The 25,970-nt window shown below is 41.3% G+C and overlaps 1 protein-coding gene and 1 pseudogene across 1 annotated transcript in view; both read right to left on the bottom strand.

Annotated features, from left to right (window-relative positions):
* The window catches only part of Alk (ALK receptor tyrosine kinase), a 688,619-nt gene that overhangs the window by 558,060 nt on the left and 104,589 nt on the right, over window positions 1-25,970 (bottom strand). The window lies entirely within an intron of this gene.
* On the bottom strand, window positions 24,279-24,416 carry LOC113830802 (annotated as a pseudogene).

Raw genomic sequence — 25,970 nt, 5'->3', positions numbered from 1 at the left:
AAATGCTGCCAAGACTGCTGACCTACTACAGAGGGTTGGTGTGTGGGTTAATGAGATCATATTTGCAAAGTGTTTGGGGGCTCTGGGGAAGGAATCTCTCATCTATGCAGCTAAAGAATGATTACAGCAACACTAATGTCATTTTTTAAAAAAGAAAAGTAAACCATAGTTCACAACCCCGAGTCTGCCATAATTAGACTATCTTGTGGGGATGGAGAGTGGCAGAAAGTAGATTAAAGCAGAGTTGCTCTTGTTAAGACTAGATGCCAGGTCAAGTCTTAGAGAGGAATGTCTAGACAATTACCATTGACAGGGACTGCAAAAGAAAAAAATGCAACATTAATCCTAATGAAACCCTCTCACCCTGAAACACACACCAGAAGCCTTCTATATGGCTTGAGACTTGGTGGTCCTGCTTCCCATTCCATGCAATAGAAAATAGGAAATGAACCTTATGCTTCTTTTGCAAGGATAAATAATCATGTGTGGGACTCCATTTCTAAAACCTCATTGCCTGAGCTATTTCTGACATGTTGACTTTGGAACAACAGAAATGATCTACTTTCCTTTAAAATCCTACATATTAGAGCTGCCCTGCATAAGAACAGAAGTAATAGCAAAGGCTGGAGCTCCAGAGACCTCTGGGCAAGTCTCTTCTTCCCTTTCACATTTTCCTCTATTTGATAATATGTACAAAGTTCTTGTAAAATACCTAGTATAACCCAGTGAGTATTTAGCTTCCTTGCTCTATGCAATATATGGCTATTACTAGGGTTGAAATAAGATATTTCTAATCTACAGTCACCGCTGTGTTTGGGGGAGGTCAGATCCCTTGCTTCAGTGGTTCATCTGCAATAGTCCCATCCATCCATCCATCCATCCATCCATCCATCCATCATCAATCCATACACCTGTCCATACATCATTGACTTAAATTCAATGACTTTTTTCCACCTTTTCCAACATAGTCCCCCAAAGTCCTTGTCACTGGTGATCAATTATTAATTAAAATTCTAAAGAATATGACTCATTACATTTCAGGGTTGTCATCAAACACCAAGGGTTACTGAAAAATCATCAAGTGATCTGGCATAGGCTTAAAAGTTGAATCCTTGAATTTTGTTGGATTTGTGTGTAGCTATAAACCAATCTGTCCAAATAAATCATGAAGAGGTTGTATCTTTGGAACTAAAAAACTCTTGCTCACATTAGGTGTGTGTGTGTATGTGCCTTTTGTTTTTTTTATTTTTTATTTAAATTGAAAACAAGCTTCTTTTACCTGTCAATCTCAGTTCCCTCTTCCTCCCCTCCTCTCCTGCCCCCCACTGACCCTCTGTCCCAACCCCTTTCTGCTCCCCAGGGAGGGGAGGCCTTCCATGGGGGATCTTCAAAGTCTGTAATATCATCTGGAGCAGGGCCTAGACCCTCCACAGTATGTATAGGCTGAGAGTGTATCCCTCTATGTGGAGAGGGCTCCCAAAGTCCATTTGTGTACTAGGGGCAAATACCAATCCACTACCAGTGGCCCCATAGATTGTCCAGACATCCAAACTGACCTCCTCATCCAGGGGGTCTGGAACAGTCCTATGCTGGTCTCCCAGCTATCAGTCTGGGGTCCATGAGCTCCCCCTTGTTCAGGTCAGCTGTTTCAGTAGTTTTTTCCAGCCTAGTCTTGACCCCTTTGCTCATCACTCCTCTCTCTCTGCAACTGGATTCCAGAGTTCGGCTTAGTGTTTAGCTGTGGGTGCTCACATTCTTTTGCCACAGTAGATAGCTAAAAATAATTTGAGCTCAAAGTGAATGAAAGGAAGGTTACTTCTTTTATTGTACACTAGGTGTTCAATGAAGTCCAGGTTTCTGGAAGTGGTGCTACCACAAAACGTATTCGTGGTACTGAATATGAACTCTAGAAACTCATATAAGTCTACATACAGATTTAGGATTGAACACATGGAGTCTCTCAGTGTCATTGGAAAGATGGAACTAGCCAGATATCATTGCTGGGATAAATGGTTAACTATTTTGGGGAAAATTCATCTGGAACCTTATTGTCCACAATGAAACAGGAATAAAATTAGTACAAGAAAAATTTATAATCAACATTGGTAGGAATGTGAGATGTGTTTCTAGGAAAGACAAAGTCTCAGAAGATTAAAATCAATAAAAATAATTAAAAGAAATGGGAAGAAAATTTGCCCATGTAAAATGTAAAAATTACATATAATTTTTTCAAACTGCAAACAAAATGAATAATGTAAATACAATAACTGTTACTTCTAATACAATTCAAATAATTTAGGAAAAGACTAAAACTAGTAGTGAAAAATGTCTGTGGACATAAATTGAAATTTTACACACACACACAGAGTTCCAGCAAGTATTCAGTGAGAAAAGCATTTTGTTACAGATCTAGTAGGACTATAAATTGTTCTGAAAGAGATTTTCTTTCTTTTTTCTTTTTCTTTTTTGTTTATAAATATCTGAAGGAAAATACAGGTAGCCTTTAAAATGTCCCTACCTTTTACTTAACAATTTTACTTATTGAAATCCATACTCGGGAAATGAACTGCTATGTATGTGGGAGGTGGGTTGTTTTTGTTTTTGTTTTTGTTGTTGTTGTTGTTGTTTTGCCACAATCCTTAAAGGAGAAAAACAAACAAAAAAACTAGCTTCCTGAATGAGAAATGAGAAGCTGTGGTACATCTAGAGGCTGTTTGACAATCTCTAACAAAGATGGTTATTAAAGTTTATACAGCATTAGATCAAAAAGCCATTTAAATTTTTCTTAGAGTGGAATAGATTCTTAATACTATGTTTTAAACTCACAAAGTAAAGAGTGATTTTTTAAAATCTAGTAAATCATTAGTTCTTATCTTTGGTTGGTAAAATTGTGGATTATTTTTCTTTTAATGGTTTTAAAAATAATTCACATCATTCCAACAACTAGAAGAGCAAACTTTTGTTGATCCGTGTCTGTGTTTTAGTGTGTGCATGATGTGGGCATGAGAGAAAAGAGAATATGGATATGTTCATGTGTGGACATCAAAGGACAATGTTCAGGAATTGCCTTTTACCCTGCTTGAGGCAGGGTCTCTCTTGTTGCTTGCCTAGGCAATGCGTGCTCCAGGCTAACTGGCCTAGGATTACCAGGTCAAGGGAGGATTCAAGGTAGGAGAGAGTTCTCCCATTTCTCTGCAGGAGAGCCAGGATTGCAGATTTGTCTTTTGCTATACATGTGTTCCAGATCTGAACTCTGGTTATCAGGCTTGTAGGAAGCTTGCTTTTACCCAGTGAGTGGGCCATCTTCCTGGCCCCTAACATAGCAACCCTTTATACAAAGTTTATACATGTATATTCCAGGGGTTACTTTGTAACAATAGAAAAATGCAACAAAGTTGACAATTATCTTCCAACTCAGCCATCCTTCTTTCTCCCTATTCTCTTCTTCCTTAATCTTCATGGGGCCTTGAAGGGGAAATGAAAGAAGCACTTGCAAGCCTGCATTTTCTCTTTTATCCTAACAGCCAACTGGGAAGACATTCTCGAAACAGGAGATCTAAGGTATTATGCAAGGTGAAAAAAGGTAAATGCTTCCCAAAGACTCTCTGCTGGGGAAGAGGCCCTGGAAGGACCAGTGCTTCTGTGATGAGCATCCAGTCTGGCAGCTGTCTCCCTAATGACAGAAGCACATTTACTATTGTCTAGTGGGTGACGAACAGCAGAACTTACCAGAAAACACAGCACGGATTTCCTCTGAGTGTTAGTGGCCAATTTCCCTCTGGGAGGTGAAATTACTGGAACTGATAAGCCAATATTAAGGGACTAAAAAAGCTCCTTAAAAATTCCAAAGACCAATTTGAGCCATCAGACCTGCATCTGAACAAATGGGAAGATGGCAATCTGAAAATTATAATAAGAATGAATTGATTTTGTACCTCTTCTCTGGTTTCATTATGATCTCTGACTGGAGAATGGATTCATTTTATGTCATTTTCTCCGGGGCCTTGGAGAATATTTTCTTTCAGGTCCAGAGCTATGTATGAGCGAAAAGCACAGATGGCCCCATTTCTGCCTCAACCCAGCAGAGACTGTGAATGACTCTGGAGTTGTTTAAACTTGTTTCTTTTCTCCAAGCAATGTGGCTATTCAGCAGCTGCTCACTTTAAGGCTCAGAAAGATTGGGGGAGATAGGAGACAAATCAGTAGAGAGGATATTCCTTAAAGAAAATTCTGTGGGTGGTGTATTATGCTTGATAATAGAATGGAGGATGAGCTACCTAAGCATTTTATTTTAATGTAGGATAATAAGCACAAATAAAATCCTATTTTGTTTTAGGGCATACACTTCACACCTTATAGAAAATGGCTTGATGAAAGCAATAGCAAAATATGTGTACACATAAAAAGACATACATGATCTATGAGAGAGGGAGACAGAGAGAAAGGAGGGGGAGGAGGGGGAGGAGGAGGAAGAGGAGGAGGAGGAGAAGGAGAATTACAAGGTTTAACAAGAGATAAAAGGGTGGAGAGATGGCTCAGCTACATAGTATACTGCTTCGGAAGAGTTTGATGTCTAGCCCCTACTTCCAGCTGCTCATGATTGCCTGTAACTCCAGCTCTAAGACATCAGGTGCCCTCATCAGGATCCTAAGGACACTTGCACTTACATGCACATTCCCATACACAGGAACCCATACGCACATAATTTTTAAAATTAAAGAGAAAATCTAGCAAAAGAATGTGCATGTAGACGTCCATAATGCTAACTTAACAACATCAGAAAAACAAAGCTTTGGATAGGAATCACTTTTGAAACAATCTTAAAAAATACATTTGCAAGCTGCTTGTTTGTTAAGTTACCTAGAATAACTTCACTCCCAGGCATTTTTAAGTAGACCAGGTAGCTGTAGCTCTTGGGGACCCTTTGACCCCCACTTCTTTGTCCTTGGCCCTGCTATTTTCCCCACTGTAAATGTTCCTCCAAGCTCCTGATCATAGGTATTTCAAAGTTTTTCTTTCTAAAGCTGCCTCTCTCCACCCTCCTCTAATCTTTACCCCTCGTTTCTTCCCTTTGATTTCTCTTATGATCTTGTTTAGGAGAACAGTCACTCTGGCTGTGTAGTTCCATTCCAGGGCATCTCTCTTTTCCCATCAGATCACATTTTCAGTATTACTACTTGTTCAGTTCTCTCTCTCTTTTATAGACTGTAAATCCTCCAAAGTGAGCAAAAAGATGCCATTCTTGCTTGTCAGGAAAGTTCAAGGGCCACAAACAGTGCTTTTTGTTTTTTTTGTTGTTGTTGTCGTTTTTTTGTTTTTCAAGACAGGGTTTCTCTGTGTAGTTTTGGAGCCTATCCTGGCACTCACTCTGGAGACCAGGCTGGCCTCAAACTCACAGCGATCTGCCTGCCTCTGCTTCCCGAGTGCTGGGATTAAAGGCATGTGCCACCAACACCCAGCCAAACAGTGCTTAGCATGCCTGTGTTCACCAAATATTTTGTAAAATGATGCTACTAGATTTTCTACCTTCTTAAGTCAGAGGCTCTTTCTTACTTATTTCCACATCCATGCACAATAAAAGGTCCTCAACAAATACTTATTAGTTGAATTTTTAAGTACAGAAAAATAAGAATAGCTTTTCACTTTCATCAATCTTTTAGTTACTGTGAAGAAAAACTATGACAAGGGCAAATTATAAGAAAGCATTTAATTGGGGCTTATTTGCAGTTTCAGAGTACTAGTCCATGATTGTCATGGTGGGTAATGTGGCAGTAGACAGTCAGACATGGTGCTGGAGCAGTAGCTGAGAGCATACATCCTGATGTGTGGGCATGAGAAAGGAAGGAGCCACTTGGCCTTGGCATGGGCTTTCAAAACTTCAAAGCCTGACCCCAGTGGCACAACTCTTCCAACAAGGCCACATCTCCTAATGCTTCCCAAACAGTTCTATTAGTTGTAGTCCAAATTTTCATATACATAAGTTTATAGGGGCCATTCTCTTTCAAAACACAACTAAAAATTGGGCTTGTTAACTCATTATTCATTATGTTATTCATTATGTGCTCAAGAATTCAGGCTAAGTAAAGTTTTGCTCTGACCACATAAGGGGCCAGGGGAATATTAAAATGAGTGGTCAGAAGAGCCTGGCTGTGAGCTTCAGGTCTTCCTGGTCATTGAGCAAGTCTAACTCAAAAGCTCAGAGGAGTTACACAAGGACTGATGATCAAGTATCTTTAGGGTAGCAGGTCATTGGTGTTATCATAAGGTCAGGCCAGGTTCCTCACACATGCCTAGCAAATAAGAAATCCTAGTCATTGGCCAGCAGCATTGTAACTAATATTAAGACTATGTGTTATTTGGGGGCCCTAACGTGGTTGCAGAACCCAGGCAGCTGGTGGAAAGAGTTATCATTACACCATTGTCACTATGTCCACTGGAAGCTCACATGTGCCCTGATCCCAATGACTTTGGGGAACAGGGTGGTTGTGAGCAAGGAGTCTGTGACTATTGGCCAGTTGATCCTAGCAAAACTCTTGTTCCATAACAACTTATTCTTTAGAGAGCAAAACTCCTCTTCCCAACTCACTTTAATGAAACCACTCTGAATAGCTTTTAAATACATACAGCTGGTGGGTGTTTTAGATCCCTTGTCCTGTTCTCAGGGTGTTCTGACAATGATGAAGATGTATACTGATGAGATGCAAGTGAAGGGCTACTAAATGAGGGGTCTTTCCTTGACCTAGTGTGTCCACATCTCAGTCTATCTTAGATCCTTCTTTGAGAGGTAAACATTGCTATTTCCCAGCCTCAGGTGTCCCACCCTTCCTGTCACTTCCTTGACTCAGTTCAGGATCTCTGAAATTGGGTCTGCCATCATTCTGAGATGAGGGAATGTACACAGTGGATTACCGTCATCCATTTGCCTGTTTGCCTCTTCTATTTGGAGGTAGGAGAGTCACCTGTTCATTAATGCCACAATGGGGCATGGCACAGAGAAAATTCTGAGTATTGTGATCATTCTGGCTCCAGTGATGATTGATGGTACTACGCCTTTTATGGGCCTATTTTTGCATTTTTGATCAACCAAATATGATTTGTTGATATAAGGCTAGTAGTGTATCTCTTTTTCATTTTGAAGTCTTTTTTGTGTATGGGTTTTTAAATCCATTTCTCTGTTACTTTTGCATTTTTGTCAATTATTCATTTTCTTTTAAAAAGGAAACAGTAAGATTATGAAAGTGATACAGGGTCATTCTTCCTAACCCACCTCTGCTCCAGCCCATTTCTAAACGATCTCTATGACAAAGTTGGTTCTGACAGAATCAAAATTTTAGACTTTTAGAAGTTCAGACAGACATTTATCAAGATATTTCCATAGTCAAAAAAGAAGTGGAAGTATTTTGAACATACTTTGGAAAGTGTTTGTTTGCTATTGAGACAGGGTTTCTCTGTGGAAATCTGCCTGCCTCTGCTTCTGGAATGCTGGGATTAAAGGCATGTGTCATTATACCCAGATATTCATTATTTTTTATTTTCTCTCCCAAACCTATGTATCTTTTTTCCTTATTGTAAATTTGTATCTTTTTCTAATCACATGAGTCTCATGTGTTCGCTAACAGCTGCGGTTTTGGCCGCTATGTAAATGAGGAAGCTGCTCTTAAAAGGAGTCTCTGCATGTCTCTTAATGCCTGGGAAACAGAGCTCACCCAAGAAAATGCTGTTATCAAGGAACTGTGTTTGGCTCTGTTCTTTTCATTTCTAAAATCCCTTTTTAAGTTTTTGTGAAGTTTTTATGTGGAAGTTCGTAAAACCACGTGGGTACCATATGTAACAATAACTCTTTCCGCCAGCCTCAAATAACATACAGAGTCTTATATTCTGGCCAACAGTCACAGACTTCTTGCTCACAACCATCCTGTCCCCCAAAGTCATTGGGATCAGGGCACATGTGAGCTTCCAGTGGACATAATGGCAATGGAGAGGTTCTTCGGAATAACTAGATCTCCCAAATGCTTTCAGAGTTTCACACACCCAGTGTAAGAGCAGGCTCCTTTGCTTGATACCAAAGAGATATTTTGTCCAAATGTGTACCCAAAAAGGAACCATGAGCAGAAAAGCACAGCCATGAGGTCCTGGGCAGTGGATCCCAGGTACTAATCAATGTAATTTATTCTGGGAGCTGGAAAAAGTCTGAGCTTATTCAGTTTACATCTCCAATGTGTGGTGACAAATCAGAACCTTGCACCCAGGTAGGCCATGTCCTGTTATATTTCTACCCAGGTGCACTGCCCATTTCCATATTCATGATGTGGGACCTACAAATGGCAGCAGTGGGAATAGTGGCCCTCAAGACACACATACCTTTTGCCTCCCTGGGAATGAAGAGGTACTGAAGCACCCCTCAAACATGTCAATCAAATAAAGATAGTACAACCTTCAACCCAGATGAGACCAAGGACACTCCTCCCATACTTGATGACAGAGGGAGGGGGACCCCTGAAAGCTGTATTTAATAACTAGAGTAGAAGGTGTGAGAAATGCCTCCCCCAGAGAATAAGTAAAGAAATCAAAAAACATGGGAAACAATAACCCATTTGCTCTCCTAATTTGCAGTTCCTCTTCACTGCACCTAATTTGAAAAAAAAATGCATAGAATTTCTGAAGTTCAGTGACCAGTCATCTATCACTCAGTCCCAGAAACTGTTTTGTACACACACACACATACGCACACACACACACACACACACACACACACACACACACACACACAGAGAGAGAGAGAGAGAGAGAGAGAGAGAGAGAGAGAGAGAGAGAGAGAGAGAGAGAGAGAGAGAGAGAGAGAGAGAGAGAGAGAGAGAGAGAGAGAGTCTAAAGCACTATGCACTGTGTGTATTGTGTGTTGCTGTCATGCTATCCTCAGCCTTCAAGAATCCAAGAAGATTGCAAACACTTCAACAGAAACTGGCTACTCCTCCCTGTGTTTGCTTCCTTCTTCTCTCTTCTTGCTTTCCTGATACATTTTTCCTTACTTCCCCTATCTTAAGAGTAAAGAAATTCATCTCTCTATTTGGTAAATTATACAGACCAAAGAAGGTAATAAACAGTCCCTAGAAATCATTCTGTGACCCATCATAGCATATTGAGGACATTGAGGCTGAGAAACCATAATTATTTATTGAAGTGTCAGCCACAGGATCCTAGGCCACTTGTCTCCTCTGTCAGTATTCTTTTCAGCTAACGGATGGCAGAGCAAATGCAGGAGAAATTAATTTAGGAAATAAATGATGGAGTCAACAACTTCTTTATTATTTGTTTTTAGTCAACAACTTCTTAACCCATTGGTTTTTTGGAAGGGTATAGATGATGATGATATGAGGAGGAGGAAAATGGACTCTAAATGAAACCTACCTTTAGTTTGGGGTGATAAACTGTACTGTCAAAGAAAATAGTTCTGTTCAAATGTTGACTTGCTTTAAATGTCAAAACAAAATAAAATTTACCAAACTTAATTAAGATTAAACATGTTTTGCTCTGTCACATGAGAATCCCACATATCTCTCCAAAAATAGTAACCCACTTAAGATCAATGGAGTACAAGATGAAATGAGAGGAGAAGAAAGCTTGGGAGTTGATTATAGTTAGTAAGTCCATGCATGATGTATGCGGGTGGGGTGGGGGCAGATAGAGACTGACAGAGACAGAGAGGCTGAAGCCAGAAGCTAATGATCAAACCTGACAGCTAACTGAGAATTTTCATTTGTCCATCATCCTTTGGCTGCATTTTGGATCACTACTCAATTCCCTGGTCTCTACACTGGAAACCAGAAATCAACAAAACTGGACCTAATGTGATTGGCTTGCAATTACAGTTGTAACAACACTGAGACAGGGGCACTTGTTGAAAACTTTATAAATAGCCCAAGATGAAAAACAAAAAAAAAAACCTGTCCATCACACCTAAGACAGTTACAGCCACCCTTCTTTGCTGACCCCAGTACATTCCAACTTAAGCCCCAATCTCTTAATTTCCTGTACGTGTGCAAATGACCTAAATGGGATTTTAGAACTGTGAAGGAACTTTTAAAACACAGTTAAAATACATTCAAAGGAACTCTGTCTTAATTATCTAAATGGCTCGAACTGCTACACCAGTAAGGAAGAGCTTTTATTAAATGCCAAATCTTTTTTTAAAGCAACATCAGAGAGACACAGTCTCAATGTGCTGTGACCATGCCAGCAAAACAAAGTGGCAATTTGGGCAATTGTCCACATAATTCAGACCAAAGAAACCTGCCATCACCAGGATTCCATTAACAAGAGATTCTGAACAACTTAGCTCATTAGGCATCAGATTTGGGCAGGGAATGAGCCAGAAATGAGTTCCCATGAGCCATTATCGAAAAGCCGAATATAGTCAAGCAAGCCTTTGTTTGCCAGAATTCAACTGGTGGTTATAATAATTAAATGACCAACATTTAAAAAAAAGCAATGGTCTGCTTGCACAATTCCATACTTTTATTTGGGTTAGTCTTCACAACCAATGTGTGGAAAAGTGTATATACTCTCTACTGAGTCTGCTTCTGTTTAGGGAGAAAAATACCACTGTGCTGTCAAGGCTCTGGCCCTCACCTTCTGCACCATCCATTCAGATTGCTGCTGTTTGATCAGATCCATCATGTGGAAACTGTCTTCTTATTCTACTAAGGGAAATAAATTGACTGCACCCGGGTTGAGTCATTCATGTAGAATAAACACCGTCTCAGTTGTCTACGGGTGAAATGTAGATTAAAGAGAGTAATGCAGGTAGATAATGGGATCCCAAGCTTGGAGGTTGGGGAGGGGAGAGAAGGGGGAGAAGATGAGTCTCTACCCAGGAAACCTCACAGTTCTCCACTTCCCCATGCTTGAGTGTCCCTCAGAGGAGGCATTTTTGAGGAAGAAAGCAACTTAAACTGAGAGAGAAAATCACCTTCCCCAAACAACTGTGGTAAATAGTATGCTGAGAGTCATCCTATGTGTATGCATGCTTAGATGAGAAGTTGAGTGAGAATTACCATGTCAATTGTTTTGTAAGACAATTAGGCAATACTAAGAGGCAAGCCAGGAAAAGAGAAATCTCTATTTTCCTCCTCATTATTGCATTTGCAAAATATAAACGCCATCTATCTGTGTGCCAGCAGTTAGAACATTTTTTCCTAACAGTAACCTCATCCTCTAGGTACTAACTACTCAATTTAAAGATCCATTTCTACATGAAAGGGGAAAGTGGCTGCCTGCTGTAGCTGGCCACACAGAAGAGACAGCCAAGGCACTATAAATCAGAGCTGTCCTCATCCCCCTTGTCCTTTTGACTAAGGAGATCTTCAAGAATTGGACAGGCCTGGACAAAGGGTATGAACTAGCTTGGAAGCCTTATATAGCCTTGTACTGGTTTAGTCATAAAGAACTTTCATATACCCTGCCTTTGTGTATAGCTATGTCCATGACCATGGAGAGTAAGCTAGCCCAGGAAGCTGTTCCACAGTCAGTGGCAATGGCAGTAGAGTTCGGAGGGACAGTAGAGCCATTGCTAAGAGTAGCTTACTTACCTAGAGGTCTGTGTCTCTCCTGCCTCCAGTTTTCCCAAGGAATATCAGTGTTGGGCTTAAGCTGCTGCCAGGAGTACAGTGCTGACCCAGGAGTCCAGACTCTGATGTTCTAGACTGGGAAGCCTACCTATCTTGTCTGTTTTAGATCTATTACCTACAAAACAAGAATGACAGCAGTGTCCACCTCCCCAGCAGCACAGAGACCTGTGAGGGCACTGAAATAACATGCAAGAAGTCTTCATATGCATCCAGGGTTACAGACAGGAGTGCTATACAAAAAGGCAAAGGCCCTGAGTTCATTGTTTATTGGTATTGCTATGCTCATGTCCCCAGTTTTGTGTATGTCAGAATGCCAGTGTCTCCCATGTCTGTCCACTTTTTTCATCCATTCCATGTCCTAATCTGAGCATCATATTTCTGGGTTTCACAGACAGACAGACATACCAGCTGAAGATATCAGAGCCAAAGCTGCAAGAAACTCAGCACACTGGAAAAATGTATGTCAATGTGACTGTGAAAGAAAGGGGTGTCCATGTGTGTCTCTGTGAGCACAGCCATTCACATACATACATACTAACAGTATCAGAGAAGTTAAGATGAGAACTCAGACTTCAACAAGTGAGTAACTACCACCATGTTCAAACACACTGACTCCTCTTATCCAAGACAGTATGAATAGACCACATTTCTACCATGCATGAAAACCCAGGATAAAGTTTAATTTATAAATTAGGCACAAAAAGAAACTGTCAGTAACTAATAATTGAATAGAACAACCACAATAATATACTATAACAAAAATTACATGATTATGCTTACTCATTCTCCTACCTTATCTAACCATCTTATATACTGGACTGTATTTTCAAATCAGGAAGTGAAAGCATGAATAAAGGGCACTGCTGTGTCCAGATGTTTAAAGAAAACTTCTACCATATTAGTGTACTTTTTATTTAATTTTTTTATTTAATCTTCTAGCTGTGATACCATATGGAAAGGCCTGACTGCTCTGGGAAGAGTTTCAAAATACAGAAAGGGTTGGAGAGAGTTGAATGCTTTCCTCTTTCACTTTACTTTTTGATATAGCCTTTCACTGAACCTGGAGCTCAGTGGTTTGGCTATGCTCGTAGGAGAGCAAGCTCCAGGGATCCACCTGTCTCCATGCTCTAGTCTTAGGGTTACAGGTGCCTGCTACTGCATCACCCACTCCCACACAGATACTCTATAACATAGGTGCTAGGATTTAAAGTCTGGTCCTCCTGTGGAACCATCTTCTTAACAGCATTGGAAAAAAAAAGACTAACAGTGTTTTACATGACAAAACAAAGGACAAAGGGGAAAGAATAGATATCTTTGAAAAGAGACAAAGTGGAAAGTTGGGGGCACATCCAACAAAATGGGTGACTGTAGTAAAACCTAACATTGGAATGTGGGGGATAGGGAGCTGTAAGGCTATGTAGGCAAATAGAATTTTATCAAAGATGACATGGTAGATGGCAATTTGGGGCACTCATCTACAAAGGTCCAAGTGGAACTCTCCTTTCCACAGCCTCACCTGGCCAGATTTTGTACCTGTACACTGGGATATTTCCAGATGTTTCCTGAGTGCTAGATTTGCCAGGCCAAGGGGCAGCGGGGGAGAGGGAGAGAAAGAGAGAGAGAGAGAGAGACAGAGAGAGAAAGAGAGAGAGAGAGAGAAGGACTGAAAGCCATCCAGGAGAATGCTGAAGAACTAGTGACACCGTAAATGTGTACTGGGTGTGGCTCGGTGGAGAAAGTGCTTCCCATGCAAGTATGAGTCAATCCCAGCACCTCCACAAAACCAAGTGATAATGCTTCATACGCCTAACTCCAATCTTTGGAGATAGGTGAAGCCCTAGAGTTTGCTGGTCAGCTAGCCAGGTTAGCCAAATGGACGAGCCCCAGGTTCAATAAAAAAAAGACTTGTGTCAAAAAGGAGTGGTGGGGAATAGAGGAAGATAACCAGCATCCACCTCTGGTCTCCACAAGCATGAACACTACACACATGCATCCCTCACAAAATGCACATCCATAAACAAGTATGCATGCATATATCACCCCAAAAGTAATAAATACATTTTTTGAAGACCATCAGGTAGGGACATGGCTGATTCATGGCAGCTGTCCTCACTGCATAAAGAATATCTCAACGTTGATAGGTCTGTTTCTGAGTCACTGAGATACAGGAAACATAAAAGGAGTTATACATAGGCCCTGTGGGACACATCAATAATCTCAGCATTCAGGGGGATTGAGGCACAAGGACATAAGTTCTGGGGCAGCCTGGAAAACCTGGAGTGACAGACAAAGGTCTGATGTTAGGTGCTGGGAAGAAGAATAAACAGAAATCTTGGAGAAGAGAGCACTAGTTTGTGTTAGAGGGTTGCCAGGGACAACAAATGCACATGCGTGCATACACTTCCCAGGCATCCATTGAAAGTACTTTTAAACTACACTTGGGAACAATCTTCAGCCTGGATTACAATCTAGGCAGAGTGAAGATGACAATTAAAACTTTATTTTTTTTAAACCCACAAACAGTGTTTTGGGTCTTTCCAGAAAGTTGCTGGGTACTTCAAAAGAGCTCATTTTTTCTATCTCCCCCATGGCAGTCTAGAAATATCTGTCATTCTTGTCCCTGGGCTACAACAGTGTTCTAATAAGAAACAAGGGAGAAGATGAATCTCTCCCCAGACTCTCATATGGGGAAGCCAGGGGAGCCTGATTGATAAAGAATAGAAGATAACCAGAGTGGTGTGAGCCTTGTGCCATCGATTTCACATCTGTCTCAAAAACATTACTCATTGGAATGGAGTCAGCCCTCAGGAAGAAAGGGGAGAGAAGTTTCCTTCCACTGGGGAGGGCGATGATCTTCAGGGCCCAACTCATGCCAGCCAGTGGGGGTGAGCAGAAGGACTCGGGGTGGGGGGGGGGAATGGATTACTTCCTTGGCTCACTTCCAGGCTCCAGTAATTTTCTGAGTGAAAATGTCAAAGGTTTTGAATTAGCACCTGGAAAGCTCTGCAAATTGTAAAGTACTGAATGGGCAGTTCCAATGACCACCGGTTTCTCTCAGGCCAGTAAGCAAGGAATAGAAGTGCAAGTGGACGGCTCAGAGTCCAGCTCAGTGGTAGAGAGCTTGCCTAGCATGCATGAGGCTCTGAGTTGCATGCCCAATACTGGGGGAGGGGAGATAAGTGATCATTAGGGTTGCTAGATGGAGGAAATTAAAAGTTGTAGTTGACAGGAAACTAAAAAGTCCCTGGTGACGTTTCTTCTCAAGTATAGACTCTATATGATGGTGCGACATCTCAGTTTAGATGGCATCCTTTATTCTTGGATCCTGTTAAATCACAGCATGAGGAAGTTACCCTCTCTTAACTATCTCTTAGCTCTTTTGTATTCTAGTAAGGAGAAAGCTTCAACTAAGTACCAGCACATCTTCAGTGCCTCTTGGTACTTGGCAAAATTCATGCCAAAGTCTCTGGCAAGAACTTAATCACACTGTCAGGTGTTCATGTTACCAGTTCTTTCAGGAATGTTCTATATTCATTAACAATGATAGTATCAGGTTTCTTGCCTACAACTTTGCAGATATTCAAAACTGGACCATTTGAAAAAAGAAAAATCCTTTAGTATATCTGACATGACTAGCACATAGGTGCAGTTGTTCACAAACATGACTGAAGTTTGGAAAACAAGTGTTGGGCCCAGGACAGGAAATCAGTTGTCCACAGTGATATACTGTCTTCCTTTGAAGGATGATAATCTAGGAAAAAAAAATACTGGCATTCTGAAAAGTCACATAACTTCCTTTTTCTCCTTTTTATTTATCAGTCATCCATCTGCCCATTCACCCACCCATCCACTCATCTACCATCCATCCATCATCCATCCATCCGCCCACCCATCTACCCATCTATCTATCCGCACACCAGTAATATATACATACATACATACACACACACACCCTTTTATGATATTAGAGACTGATCTCAGGGCCTCACCAGGAACTCATGAATTTTAGGCAGTGCTCTCCAGTAAGCTGCATACACAGCCCTTGAAAAATATAGTTTTATTTTGACACAGGGTCTCTCTGCTTTTGGTCTTGCCTCACTCTATAGCCCAGGCAAGTGGTCCTCCTGTCTACCCCCGCCCCCCCTGCCAAGAACCTGGGATTACAAACCTGTGCCCTGAAGCTCAGCCACATGGTTTTTTAAAGTGTGTGTGTGTGTGTGTGTGTGTGTGTGTGTGTGTGTGTGTGTGTGTGTAAGCACACATGAGTGGATGTGGATGGACAAGTATGGGTATTTGTGTGGAAACCACAGGTTGATAAGTCAGTTCTTCACTGTCCACCTTATTTTCTGAGGCAGAGTGTTCTCATTGGAACCCAGAGTTCCCTGATTTGGCTAGGCTCACTACTCACCTTGCTCTGGGTATCCCCTTTCTTTGCCTCCCAGTGTGCTTGTATTTCAGGTGGGAACCATGTCCACCTGCCATTTACATGAGTCCTGGGATACAAACCCATGTCCTCATACTTCTGTGGCAAATGCTTTATCTACTGAGTCATCTCCCCCATTCCAGGTCTCTTCTTAAGTCAAGAATCAGGAACCTGTGAACCAACTGACCGCTCTCACTACTCAATTCTCCAAACCCCTGATGCCTGAACACCACTCCATAGGAGAAAGTAGCTACAAAGTAAGTACAAGATCCTGGCTGCAAGGGGCTTGGTCAATGCCCACCACTGGATGCCTAGCTTGACCAGAATACAAAACAAACAGTGATAGTCCACCCCATGCTGTCTGCCATGCAACACATCCACATGCAGTTGCTTCTTGGTAGATGCGGCAAACACAACTTCATGTGTCTGCCAAGGCCCCAGTGACCTTTCAGATCTCTGAGTTAAAGGGACCATTATTCATCTTTATGTACAGCTTCCTGAGACAGGTCTGTGTGATAAGGCCCAGAGACACTTTGATGAAGTAAATAATTTAGCACCATCCATAATCACTTGCTGTTCCCAAATCCTAATGCCTTCCCAGGAATTGCTTCACCAAACCAATGAAATAATGAATCCCTTATTGATGGCACCAGGGAACTGTAAACTTGATGCAGAAGCTCAACTTTAGCCAAGAGCACATCCATTTTAAACAGGAATGTGAGTGAGGGACATTTCTTACATACAGGTCTGTAATCACAGGCCTATCACACAGTTACATTTCCACCTTAAAATTAAGTATATTGATTATTAGGAAGTTACTATGTGGCAAATGCTGGATTTAGATTTCCCATGTATTATTTTGTTAAGTTTCCAAACAGAACTGCATGCCAGCTGTGGGAAATGCATTGTCCAGAAAAATATTAAAAATAAAAACAGGCACACCTGTGTCAAATATTCTGCAAGGCAGGCAGGTTAACTAATTGTAGGGATCTGAAATGTTACTGGTTGGAAACAAAATTTATGGCTCTATAAGTAGCCATTTATTACCTACCTCTGTGTGTGACCTAACATTCTTGTGACACTAGATAAGTCATCTTGGGATACACACAGACCCCCAACTTCCACTAACCCAAAAGCTGAGAGTGACATCAGGTGACACCTGAAGCCTATGCTAGCTATTCCCTGTTTTTCTCCAACCTAGCTGCCTGGTGTTCCTACCAATAACTCCAGTTTAATGTCTTGATTTATAACTGTCTCAGTTCTGTTATTAGCAAGATTTCATTAAATTATTAACATGTTAGGATATAGTAGCTAAGGTTATCTACATCTGTTTCCAGACCAAGATCACTCATATTTGGTTCCAGAATAAACCATCTTATTCCCTTCAAGGTGAGAGCTGTTGATTTTTTTGACAACTATTAGAGACTATTATACTGAGTTAGAAATCAGTTAAGAGGCTTCTAGAATGTCACCCAAAGACCAAGTAGCAAAGCTGCAACTCATTTAAAAATTATGTGACAAAGGAGAATGTGAAAGAATGAAGGACTAGATGTCAGAGCTAGATGTGGATTTTATTTTTGCCCGACTCTGTTTATAGTCTACTTCTCTGTGAGGACTTGGTTTGACAGCAGGATGGGGCTTCTTCTTGATGTACTTGACTGTCATGTTGGTCTATAACAGTCTCTTCCACTGGTGCCAAACACTTGGCAGAGTATCAGAAGTCCCCAGTGAAGCCCACTTCCTACCTACATATGTGTGTGTGCAGGGGCGGGGTAAGGACCTCGTGGTGCCTTCTGCTCTGTCCAGAATTCAAACAATGATGAATTCCCACAGACATGTGTAAAGCCAGGAGATTGCACACAGAAACTAACCTTGGCCAGCTGTTTTGTGAAGAGAATACCAAGGCACCTGCTAGACAGGCCCCAGTCACAGGAAAAGGATCAGTCTGGCCTATAACCAGTTTAGGTGTCATACTTTCCATGATTTTGGACTTTTCCTAGGTCACAAAGATAAAGAACTCAACATGCCTATGCATTTCCTAACCCAATTTATTAATCACAAAGGGATCTAATAAATATATACAGATTTAAAACAACACAAAGAATAGTAGTGTTATCAGTATGGTGGTATTTGGGGTAGATTTTTCCTTAGGGAACTAAGGGCAAGGGCTTAAAGGGGATACAACAGAGAAACACAGGGGTAAGAAAGAAAGACATCATTTTTTATTTTCTCTCATCTGCAAATCCAGCTTTATATATGGTTACAAATACATGGGATTGGAGAGATGTCTCAGTAGCTAAGAACATGTACATTATTGAAGAGGCTTTAAATCCAGTTCCCAGCACCCACACCAGGCAGCTCACAACCACCTGTATATGCACACACACACTCGCTGAGATACACACCCATACACATACTATATATACATAGATCTATTCATAGATATAGGCAGAAAGAGATCTACTTGGGGCAGTAGAGAAAGAAGGCTAGCAGGATCATAGGAAGAATGATGCAAGGGGTGGCAGGATGAATATGAGCAAAGAACAATGATATCTATGTTTGAAAATACCATAATGAAACCTACTATTTTGTATGCCAACTGAAAAAGTTGATTCTATGAGGAATTCAAGTATACAAGTCAAATCCAAGGAGAGTAGGAGGAACCCCAATTTATAGCCAGTTTGTCAGAAGTATAGGTAATACATACTATATCTTGTAGATGTCTGTTCAAGACCCATTCAAAGAACATTGTAACATTTAACAAGAAGAATCATGATATTATTGATAGCAAAGTATTTTCTTTTGTAGAATATTTGAGATGGCTTTGATGCTGTGGAATATATGCTTTGTCTTTTTCCTGTTTCTTGGAATAAACTCCTAAATCTTTGAAATCTTCAAAGTGGTAGTATATTTTTGATATTAATGAATTATTTGAGCTGGCAGCTCCTAGGAGGCTTTGGGATGAGTCTCATCACAGGAAAGACCAAGCATGATTAGACGGTTGGGACCTTCTGCTCATTGCATTCAGCTATAATGAGTAAGTCAGGAGTAGGAAATCCATGGGCTTGTTAAGCTCTTCAGGGGCTGGTGTTGAATCAGACATCAATGGCCAATGATTTAATCAGTCTTGTCTGTGTAATAAAGCCACTATAAAATCTCTAAAAGGCTCAGAGAGCTCCTGGGAGGTTTCTAGAAAGTAGCCCAGTCAAGCATGAAATTCTACGCCTCATTTTCCCCTTTCTTCACCAGTGTCTTTTGCAAAATCCTTATAACAAACAGCTGATATAAGTAATGTGTTTCTCTGAATCCTGTGAGACACCCAAATGTATGAGTCAAACCCAAGGAGAGAGTAGTGGGAACCCTGATTTACAGCCAGTTGGTCACAATGACACTAGTGTTTGTCAACCTTCTGTTTGTGAGAGGTGTCTGCCTTAGGACAATCCTGTGGGTTTAAGCACACTACCTACTGTTTCTTAGCAGATAGTGTCAGAACTGAACTGAATTAAAGGTCAAACGGCTGATGTCCATGGAAGAATTGATCATATGTTGGTAGAAAGTCACCTCCAAATACTTCTTAGTGACCAAAGATGTACTGTTGAGTGGTAATACAAGAGTACCTTGCATTGTGTTGTTTTTCCACTTTTGAAGTGTCATTAAGAGACAATGGACATGAAATCATCTTGTTCAATGCTATCAACAATATAAGGCAGGGAAAAGATCAGTGGGGACATTGTTTTGTTTTGGTTTGGTTAAACTTGAGCTGGGAACCGTGGGAAACAATGAGGCAGAAGCTGAAAACTCAGTTTTCTTCCAGCTTCAACACTCACCAGCATGGTAATCTTGGGTAATCTTGGGTAACTATCAGAGGCCCAGATCCCATGCTAATACAACTGCAATCACAAAGCCTACCCTGACCACCTTCTGAGCCTTACATTACAGGTCTATTATGGTTTGCCACCAAACCCATGGGTGCAAGCCCTACCCCTCATTGTGTCTATATTGAAGGAAATAAATACGATGAAATGAGGTTATGACTTTGGACATTGTAAGAACAGAAAGATTTCTCTGTTATGGAATATTAGTTGAAGGTGTTTTACATTTGTTTATGCTGCAGAACATTTGTTTAGTGATGCAAAGATGTGTTGCATTCTTTTATGTTGCATTTGTTTAACTCTGTGAAGCTGTGTTACTTTGCCTGTCTGAAACACCTGATTGTTCTAATAAAGAGCTAAACAGCCAATAGCTAGGCAGGAGAAAGGATAAGTGGGACTGGCAGGCAGAGAGAATAAATGAGAGGAGAAATCTGGGAAGAGAGATCAGGGAGTGAAGGGATAAGGAGAGGAGGACTCCAAGGGCCAGCCACCCAGCTACAGCTACACAGCAAGCTGTAAGAAGTAAAGAAAGATATATAGAAAGGTAAAAGCCCAAAGGCAAAAGACAGATGTAATAATTTAAGAAGAGTTGGCAAGAAATAAGCCAAGTTAAGGATGGGCATTCCTAAGGGGGAAAAAAAAAAAACGAGTCTCCATGTATTTATTTGGGAGCTTGGTGGTGGAAAAGAGCTAAGAATAAAAGTAAAAACCAACCAACTCTCTCTCTCACTCTCTCTCTCTCTTTCTCTCTATCTTTTCCTTTTCCTCTTCCTCTCTCTCCTCTACCCATGTGTTATCTTCCAGAGGAATGACAAATGAGGACACTGTGAAAATGGCCATCTAAAAACAGGAAGACCACACCAGAAACCACTCTGGTGGTATATGGACTATGAACCCCGAGTTTCCGCAATCATGAGAAAATATTTTTTTCTTGTTTAAGATGCTCTATCTGTAGTATTTCCTGTGGCAATTCAAGGTGACTACCACATGATCTAGAGTGAAGAGGCTTGAGAAGATCTATCACATGAACACAGTATTCCAAATCCTTCAAATCTTCTGTGACTACCTGGCACATCTGAAGGGGGACACTTGTGCCTGAATTAAAAGGAAGGGATGACTGTTAGGGAGAAAGTGGAGAAATAAGGAGGCGACATTTAGATTCCTCCTTTGGAACTTAGTGGGAAGAAGTCAAAATCCCTCCCATAAACAGGAAAATTACCAACTGGGGACATATTTCAAAGTAGCACCTACAGTAGATCACATGAGGTTGATTTGTTACTGGGGAGAAAAGGATTAGTCCAAATTTAATAGTTCCTCCCACAGGATGCTCCCTGGTTCTGATAGTCATGCACAGACAGAGCCTTCAGGCTTTCTGGCATGTGATTCTCTGGCAGGGTGTGATGTGAGAACTAGCTGCATTATATCAGAAGTGTCCTGTTCACCTAGCACACACTGATTCCATACAAGGAGGGGAATCCAAGGTATAGAAGAAGCATCATGACATCAAGGATATCTGGTAAAGCTGAGAGTAGGTTGAGTCAAAGCATCTATATTCCCTCATCATCTCTGTTCCTGGTTCTAGCATATGTTAATGTCCATGGTAGGTGTTTCCTCAGGGCAGCACAAATATTGCAGAGATGAAGACATTGTGGTCAGATTGTATTCAAATTCTATCTTATTGGCTTAGAAATTGTATGACTCTTGAGAAGTCATGGAGTCCTTCAGAATCACAGGTGTCCCAGGCTTTTTCTTTGGGGCCACCAGCCAGCCCCCAAATCATGACAGGGAGACTTAATAGTTATGAATGCTCAGCATAGATTAACTCTTATTTTAATCTGTTTCTCTTTCTCTATATTTTGCCTCAGGGCTTTTTACCTTTCTTTTCGAATCTCTATTCTGTGTCTGGCTGGTGGCTGCCTGGCTTCTGGCCCTGGATGTGTCCCTCTGTCTCTTGTTCTCTTCCTTTTTTTCCTCTCTTGAGCCTAAATTCCTCCTCCTACTATTATCTCTGTCTGCCAGCCCTGCCTATCCCTCAATCCCTCTCCTGCCTAGCTATTGGCCATTCGGCTTTTTATTAGACCAATCAGGTGCCTTAAGCAGGCATGGTGAAACAAATGCAACACTTATTTACATAATTAAAAAAATCAGCATAAACAAATGTAACACATATTTATATGGTTAACAAAGGCAGCAACAAATGTAATACATCTTTACATAGTTAAAGTTATATTCTGCAGCATAAACAAATGCAACTCTCCTTTACATAGTTAAAGTAATTTCCACAACACCATAAGATAGACTGAATTCCAGGCCATGGAAAGTACACAGAATATACAAAGCCAATCCTTACTCTTGAAGCCTATGCCCTTGGCAGACAATAAATAATAAAACCTCTCTCTTATTCCCACAAAGCTCAAATGTAGATACAGATTCACAGCACAGGACCGCCTCTTTCAGTGTACTCACTCTGCTCACTCTGGCCCAAGAGAAAAAAATCAATATGCCTTCCAGGGTACTAGTTGATGTCTAAGTCCCTCCACATTCAAATGTCCCCAGACTCTGTGATGCTAATGGAGTAATCTTATAATATAAATGGAGTACAAGCCTGGGGAAAATGGAGAAAATACGAGGGTAAGGAGGACTGGAGGGCTAAAATACACAGGCAAATATGAAAGATGACAAAGTAAATCCCTGTTTCTAGAAGGCGGTAAATCAAATCCGTCGTGCTTCCTCGTACTCACTGGGAGAGAAGCAAGTGCCTGCATGGAGAGGGCATGAGACTCAGAATGCTATTGGAACCTACATGCAGTCCTTCAACCAATCTATACTCACCCAGATCTCCTGCATGCGGGTCACTGTGCTGGGCCTGTCAACATGACACAAACAAAGCAAAGTGCATACAGTGGAAGTCTGTGGGTGGGGGAGAACAGATTTGTGATGATAAACCCTCAAGAGCCACGTCTGGAGGGTGGAGCAAAAGCTAGGGCAGGCTGGCTCTGATTTGTAGCACTTGTCAATTTCTCTGGTGTAAACAGTCCTATTACTGCCCATTTTTAGCTGCTAATAAAAAGCCACTGAACTTTTAAGTTGAGTTGCCAAGATGTGAACACAGCTGGTTCTTGAGCTAAAGCTTATACACCACTCTGGGGTGTGAGGGGGAAGCATGAGGCTACTAAGAACTGCTAAGTAGCTTCTATGTACCACTCACCCTAGGTATTTTGCATATTCCTTCCATATATATTCCTGCAATTAAACAATGGCTCTTCAGATTCTACGCCATCTGCCTTTCTAAGCACACATGAATGTATTAGCAATATCAAAGTAGGGCTTGGCTCCAGAAACCAGTAGCCCTGTGAAACATGAAGAATCCCTAACTTATTTCTGTCATAGGCTGGTTGACAGTGCCACATGAATCGGAAAAAATGGCATCAATTGGGTGACCTCTACCCCTTGGCTATTTCACAGATACCTCCATCTTAGGCTGATCTTCCTCCCATAACATCTCCTGCCTTGGTTCCATATACATAACACAGCACATAGAAGGCTGGACTGCACACTGGAGCTGTAGTCACGATCTTGTGTGCATACACATACACTTTAAGAGAGGATCTGACTAAAATCTTGTAGTGAAGAAATGCACAACAGATCCATGCCATTTTCCTGGGGTCTGTCATCTAGTAAATGACTATAGAACACCAGTCCTGTTTATTCAACAATCTCCTTGTTCAACTTCCTCTATAATTCAAAGCCTCTACCAAGAAAAGTGATGGCATGAAGAAAGAAGGAAACAACTCTTCCTGGACCAGGACTGACTTCAAGGTCAACAGGTCAACAAGGCAGCAGCACTGTGCTGACAACGAGGCAGACCATTCTGGCAAAGACCTGATGAGTGCCTTTATATGTTATGGAGGTAAGAACTAAAAACACCGGCTACTTGAAGAAGATAATGTTCTGTGCAAGGGTAGGGAAGCACAGATGAGTGAGATACATCTGTGGCCCTAAGGAACCCACAATTAGCTGGAAAAGACAGACTTGGAGTTACAGCGGAGGGTGACACATCATATCACATGCAAGTCTCTGTTCCTTGGCAGGACTGCAAATGTCCTTAAAAGAAGAGCTGGTTGACCTGGTCTTTCTTGTGGAACCCTTCAGCCAGACTCTTATATGCAGTGTAGTAAAGCATTTTCTCTAAGAGGGTGATCTGCATTGAATCACCATGGGTAACATTGCTCAATAAAATAGCTACCATGGAACTCCACAGAAGAGGTGATAGAGATCACCCTGTTCAACACAGATGATTTTGATCAAGTACTGCATATTCATACCACCATCCAGTGTTTGAAACATTTTTTAATTGCTTCTATTTTTCAGGGAAACTACTACTACTGGGTGAAAAAAAATCAAAGGTGTCTGCACACACAGAATGCAATGTATGAGCCTTCCCTGGGAAAACCACCTTTCTCCATCATGGTATCTCCCCTGTCAGGTAAGAAACCAGCCAGTATTTAATGAGAAACTACTAAGGACTATCCTATGCCAGAAATCAAAGGCAATACACCAATGTCTCTTCTAGATTCTGTCTCCTCTAGTCAATGTGTTCTTTCTTACATTCAGGTGAAAATACCAATCATCCATTTCCATATAACCATGGAGTTCTCACAAATGGTGCAGCAGAAGTGACGGGCTCTAATCCCTGTGCTCTGAAGACAGAATCTTAAGAGGGATTAGGAAGTGGGTGGAGGAAGGAAAGAGGGTTAAGGAAATAACCCTGCCAGGGCTCAAGGCTGAATACATATTCTTACCATACCCACAGCAAGGAGACAATGTCCTCCCAAGGGAGTTTACTGCATTCATTATCAAGATGGAAAAAAAACCATAAAATACATCTACCAGAACCTACAGGATTCTGCATATATGTTTCCTAAAAAATGAAGGGACTCCTGCCCCTGTACAAATCCTGTTCCTCTGTAGCAATTGTGGCTTGTATTCCAGACCATTCTAGACAGCTGACACACCTGCTCCAAGTCTCTCATGCAAATAAGCATCTCCTCCTTGTGAATCCCTTTAATCCATAATTGCATAGCCAATATCCCTCCACACTGTCCCGCAGGCAGCTTTGTGGGAAAGCTTCCGTTCACATCCACAACTAATAGAAAGTTAGTGGCTTAAACCCTACTAAGTCCATGGCTGAAAGAACCTTTAAGAAGGTTATGATGATAGCTTAGTAACAGCAGAAATGCTCCCTTTCGACCTCTGTGCAGAACGCAGGGTACATTTCTCCCACAATGGTACAAACAATGTAGAGATGTGTTTCTGAGCTCCCCAGGAGCAAAAATGTGGGCTTAAGCAGTGCTTCTCAACCTTCCTAATGCTGTGACTCTTTAATGCAGTTCCTCACGCTGTGGTGAACACCCCAACCATAAAGTTATTTTCATTGCTACTTTATAAATGTAATTTTTCTACTGTTATGAATCATAATGTAAATATCTGATATGCAGGATTTCTGATATGCAACCCCTATGAAAAGGCCATTCAACTCCCCAAGGGGTCCCGAGAAACACTGGGCTAAGGGCTCTGAGAAGAAAAATGATAACAACTAACACATCAGTGAGTGTCAGGCATTACCCCAAGTATTCTATGCATACTAACTCTATGGCCACACTAAGATAGTTACACAAAATGGGTTAGAGTGACTATTACTGTTGCCCATTTCATGGGCAAGGCTTTGAGACTCAGTAAGGTTGAATGACTTTCCCATGTCACAGTGCACTGTAGATGGTGGAGCAATGATTTTAGACTGCTCTAGTAGCACCCCTTAGGAGGTTGGACTACGCCCACTCTTCATCCATGTACCACCTCCCCATCTGTGCCTAAATTGTGGGTCTGGTCGATTAGCTTTGTGAACTTCAGCAAGTTACTAAACTTCTCTGGGCCTCCGTTTCCTCATCTGAAAAGAAGCTGATTCCTATACTGTAGGATGGCTGTAAAAGCCACATGCAATTAAATGCCCTTAAAGGTACTTAGGAACTGGGAAGCTCACCATTCTGG

This window comes from Cricetulus griseus, chromosome 7 (genome assembly GCF_003668045.3).
Source record: "Cricetulus griseus strain 17A/GY chromosome 7, alternate assembly CriGri-PICRH-1.0, whole genome shotgun sequence".
Lineage (NCBI taxonomy): Eukaryota > Metazoa > Chordata > Mammalia > Rodentia > Cricetidae > Cricetulus > Cricetulus griseus.
This window is presented reverse-complemented; position numbering and strand designations above follow the sequence as displayed.